The sequence below is a fragment of the Lampetra fluviatilis genome, chromosome 18 (assembly GCF_964198595.1).
Source record: "Lampetra fluviatilis chromosome 18, kcLamFluv1.1, whole genome shotgun sequence".
Taxonomy (NCBI): domain Eukaryota; kingdom Metazoa; phylum Chordata; class Hyperoartia; order Petromyzontiformes; family Petromyzontidae; genus Lampetra; species Lampetra fluviatilis.
The window spans coordinates 8,143,370-8,148,111 of NC_136292.1; positions in this window are offsets into that span (position 1 = coordinate 8,143,370).

The window sequence follows — 4,742 nt, forward strand, 5'->3', positions numbered from 1 at the left end:
TCTACCGCAGTCATCGTCAGCGTGTGCTTTGTTGTGTGGGTGTTGTGACGTTCCGTGCGATGTCTGCTTGTAACAGAGTTCCTGTCGATGCTTGGGACCGTCTCCTGTGACTCATGCAACATCTCTCTACCTTTGACATGATATGACGTTGAATTGTCGTCTCGTGACTACAGTATTACAAGGTTGTTTATTCTGACTGAAGTGGCTAAAATCAACAACAAAAAAACATTCATGTCTCAAACGTCCACCTGTGCGTAATACCCTGAAACGCGTTGCATGACCGCGTTAATTTACTTTATTCTAGAAAACATTTCGCCGCAAACGCCCCTTTGCTTAACCGGTGCGCTGCGTTGGCAGTGGCACGCGACGCGAGTTCGTGGTCGTGCATACGCAGTGACGCCACGAGAGCGCGTTGCAGATGCCAGAACACGGACCCTGGATGCGACCAGGGCCGGATCAAGGCACGGGGCTTTAGGGCTGGGGTGGGGAACCTTTTTTTCTGCCAAGGGCCGTTTGTATATTTATAACATCATTCGTGGGCCATACAAAATGATCAACTTAAAAATTATCCCTGTTATATTTGGTCAAACGTTTAATTAACTCACACCCCTAATGTGATGGCTGGAACTGCTTCTCTTTGGCGAGGCGTGTGGTGATGTTAGCTGGTGTTGATGATGTTGCTACTCGCAACTGCTTTTCCACGTTTGCTCCTAGATTTATTGAATTTTGAGTCCCGCCTGCGGTTGCCTTGGCAGGGCCACACCAAATGATTTCGCGGGTCTTATACGAATAACAATTGAATGATTACCAATCTATATAATTACAATACCCTCCCCATCTTTGCCTCGAATCACTGCACCAGATTGAATTGAATTAAACGATGACGTCACCCTGATGCTGCTCTATTTAAGACCGGAAGCAACAGGAGAGCTTCACCATTCTTACCCGATGAAGCTGATTGTAACTATCAGCGAAACGTCGTACTCAAATTTAAAATGCTGTTGATTCTCTCTTCAGCACACCGGTGGGCTAAAGAAGTGAATTATTTTGTCCTTTGAAAAAACGTGACACATTTTTTACTATTTGGCCGTGTCGGGTGGTGGAGGGTTACGACACATTTATAAATAACGCGATCTGACCCAAAAACCTATATTATGGGCCTAATACGGCCCCCGGGCCGGACGTTCCCCACCCCTGCTCTAGGGGCTGCAGCCCAGAGGCCTCAGCCAGCTGGAGGGCCTCCAGAGATGAAGTGAAAAGTGATTTCACTTGTAAATGCTGAATTGTATTTGTTGTTAGCCTTGTGAAAATAAATGTTATTGTTCTTTAACTTTCTTTTCCTTTTGGAAATATTACTGGGGGGGGGGGGGGGGAGGGCTCACAGTACCTGCAGCCCAAGGGGCCTTGCACAATCTTAATCCGGCCCTGGGTGCGATGCCACGCAGGTGCAGCAGCTCTTGTTCTGCCCGGCACGCTGCCCCACTTGAAGGCGGTGCCGCGTGTTCTTCATTGGATTTTTATCGCAAGACGGAGACGTCGATGCTTGTCTCACACTGCCCTTACTTCAATGGGTACCGACTGTGTAGAAGACATGGCAACAACCGAACCCGTGATTTGAAGAGATGGCAAGAGTGAGCGCATACTGCGCGCGTTCCAAGTTGTGATGGTATTTATTGCTGCTGTATTACTACGATGTTGCTGATCTGCTGTAAGGCTCAACAGTACGCGAACGGGCGGTTGAGATTGATTTCCCGTCGTGTCGGTGGCTGGGCGGGGTGGTTGTGTAAACCCGACCTTCACGACAGCCACTTGTCTGATGGAGGGCCGGTGTAGGCCTGCCCGGGTGTAGAACACATGCTGCTGCACGTTACAGGTTCTGCACAATCGACGTTGTTGTTGCTATCACTCCGGAGCACATCCATTGGGTCATAGCGACAAGCGGGGCTTCAATTCCCACTCGTTGTTTTCAGGAACGCTGGAGAAAGAATTATCTACATAACGGCACTACCGCCAGAGTACTGCACGAATAATACCTATCCATTGTTATCCTATGTTATTGTAACATGTATCCATATAATCCTATATCCAGGTTTTTGACCTTACGTGATATGACATATTGTATTGTTATTTTTGTTCACCCAGCAACATGATTTTGCAGTAGGTGGCTTGTAATCCCAATTGAGCAAATTGCAGGTAATGTTTCAGCATTGGGATGTTTGGTCAATACAATTAACATTGCTTGGGATTTTTTTGTATTAGCCATCGGAATAAACCTGAGAGATGCCAGAGAGAACCCATGAAGAAGAGGGGGAGATCATACAAGCTCCACACGGAGAGTAGCGTGAGTCGGGTATCGAACCCAGGGGCTCCTTGCTGTGAGGCGCGAGTGTCACCACTGCACACACCCCGGAGCCCATGTGTATTGAGTCACTTCAGAGACACGAATAGTAGGAGGCACAAACGTTAATTCTACACTAAAACACTTCTGCTCACACACGGGATAACAACAGACGGGTCAGGACAGCCGGCACACTGCCTGACCCACGACGCGGAGGAGACGAAGACGTAGCATGACGGGTTCCATTCCAAACGAAGCCCCGATCCAGACTCGGGACCTCCCTTTTATGCCCCCCAGCGTGGCCTGGCTCCGCCCTCGGCCACGCCCCCTTCTGGAACCTACCAGAAGGTTCTGGGCTATACCCCACGTGTCCCCTCTGTCACCTTTGCCCTACATCCCTTACCCCGGCCTAACACGTGCCCTGTTAGCCGAACAGGCTGCTACGTCCTCAGATGCCCTCTGTCTACCAGCAGCCAGCGCTACGCGTCCTAGTGACCCATTCCATGGCATTGCATGTTCTGCTGGCAGATCGGCTGCTACACCCACAATTCCCCTCTTTGTCAGTAACCAGCGCTACGCGCCGTAGTGACCTATTCTATGTCACTACACAATTGCCAGACAAATGAGATGCAGAGTCGTATATACGTGTACTCTACATTCCAAAAAAGCCTTTAATGGTCACGGATCAATGAAAATACAAGACAATGTACATATCAATGTTTTGCATAGGTCTCTTAAATAGGCAAATTCATATATATGATATAGATTATATTTTCTTTCATTGCTTTGTTAAACACATTTTGTATGATGGTGTCAGCAGATCGAGTCTGTGAAGGTTATTTCGCTGTGCAATGCTTCACCGCACCATTGGCTCACCTCGAAGCAGCATATACTGAAGACAAATATGCGCGTATTTGACATCGCATAAACGCGTACGATACTGTATAGCAGGGTTGGGGAACGTCCGGCCTGCGGGCCGTGTAAGGCCCGCGAAATCATTTGGTCTGGCCCTGCCAAGGCAACCGCAGGCGAGACTCGAAATTAAATAAATCTAGGAGCAAACCTGGAAAAGCAGTTGCAGGTAGCAACATCATCAATACCAGCATCACACGCCTCACCAAAGAGAAGCAGTTCCAGCCATCACATTAGGGGCGAGTTAATTCAATGTTTGACCAAATATAACGGGCTAATTTTTAAGTTGATAATTTTGTAGGGCCCGTGAATGATGCTATTAATATCCAAATGGCCCTTGGCAGAAAAAAAGGATCCCCACCTCTGCTTTATAGGCTTTAGATTTAAAAAAACATAATATACGCGTTATTACACCTTTGCTATGGATATGTTACATCCTGGACACCGATGCAAATGAGATGTTCGCAAGGGATTGTACAGGTAAATAAGTTTATTTTATTTTCATTCAAGTCAGATGTAACCATTCACCCTCTTGAAGTTGACTACAATGATGAGGCACTGAATGTCGAAACCGGTCCGGCCTTGGCTTTGCGTTCAACCAACGCTGCTAAAAGGACGCTCGCACTCTCGCAAGACTGTGGCGGTTGACGAGATGTGTCAAAATGCTTTGTTAATATTTTGTTTTCATTAAAGAGACAAATATGGGAATGAGGGCCAGCGTCTGCTTATTCGTTTTGCTACGAGATGGTTTTTGGTTTAATTGGGAGTCGGGCCCGGCTCGAGGTCCTCTCCCGTAGGGGGTAGAAGGGCAGGCAGGGCTTGGGGGGGGGGGGGGGCACCGTGCCAGGGATCCACCGCTATGGAGGAAACGTGCGCGTGGGTGGTGCCGAGGGGACATCTACTATTCTTAGGTTTTTCGGTAAAGTCACGTAGGTGAAAAATTAAAATTAATAAAAGTCCTTGCAGTCACGAAAGCTTCAAATCTGGGACATCTACTGGCGGAGCTGCAGGGCCCGGCCCAGCCTGGCGCGCACCCCACCTCCCTCCCGTGGCTCGGGCCCTGCTTGGTGGTGGGGGGGGTGACCCCGGGCCCCGCTGGAGGCGCTGCCGGCCACTCAGGTGACCTTGGTGAGCCTCAGGTCGCCGCGGACGCGCACACTGTTGATGCTGTGCAGCGGCTGGAGCCGGTGGCAGAACCCGCAGAGGTTCTGCTGGTCCACGGTGACGCGGAATCGCTCGTGCTCGCACAGCAGCTCGCACTGCCCCCCCCCAGCACAAAAGACAAAAAGAGCCCCCGTGTAGCCTTTAGCAGCAGACTGCTGGGGCAAGTGCTGTTCGCGAGTAGCTCCGATGAAGGACGACACGGCGCACGCGGGTGAGGGCGGGGGGGGGGGCAGCACCACGTCCGGCTGCTATTGTCTCCCCAATGCTGATGTTTACACAACGCGGCAGGTGCTAATTTAAGGCTGAGTTGATCTAGGGGAGACCCACT